The sequence below is a fragment of the Bacillus rossius genome, unplaced genomic scaffold (assembly GCF_032445375.1).
Source record: "Bacillus rossius redtenbacheri isolate Brsri unplaced genomic scaffold, Brsri_v3 Brsri_v3_scf37, whole genome shotgun sequence".
NCBI classification, from domain to species: Eukaryota; Metazoa; Arthropoda; class Insecta; order Phasmatodea; family Bacillidae; genus Bacillus; species Bacillus rossius.
The window spans coordinates 291351-292138 of NW_026962557.1; positions in this window are offsets into that span (position 1 = coordinate 291351).

The window sequence follows — 788 nt, forward strand, 5'->3', positions numbered from 1 at the left end:
ATTAAATATTTATTTTGTAGTGAGTGTTCGCTTAACACTGCCCCTTTGCGATTGTTATATCTACTGTTCCACTGTTTATGTTTTGCATTTAGATCACCAGCTATAATGAATGGGTGCGGTTGGTTTATTATTTCGTTGAGGTCTGTATTTAGCAGAGGTTTATTTGGCGAGCAGTAGGCTGCGACTAAAGTTATGTGGCCGGTATTTGTGCGAATATTTATAGACGTATTTTCTATGTGGCTGGTTTCTGAAGGTTTATTTATGTGGTGTTGAAGTCGGTTATGGACTAAAATTAGAGTTCCTCCTCCGGCAGTTACTCTGTCTGTGCGGTAGGTTATGTAATTTTTAATAGTGCAACGTTTTGTAGGTTTTAAAAATGTTTCGTTAATTAAGGCCACTTCCACTCCGTACTCCTCCAGAACTCTCTCAAGTTCGTAGAGTTGTGTGGTTATCCCATTAGCATTCCAGTACAGGATGGAAAGGGTACCTGGGTTCGGGGCAGGAGGATGTGTACCCATTAAACGGCCCCGGAGAAGGTTGTCAGGGCCTGCACCAGCAGGAGGGTCTTCATTGAGGGATCGGTGGCTGTGTTGGCAAGGAGCATGTAGGGCTTCATGTGTGCCATGAATGCGGCGAAGTTGGCATCGCGCAGGAAATTCATCAGGTCCCGGAGGTCGGACATGGCGGATTGGATGCCAGCACAGTCGCCGAGGGAGCTTGGAGTTGCGGTAGGAGCTTGGGAGAGGGGGGGTGGGTGTTGGGAGGGGGTGGGGGGAGGAGGGGGGGTG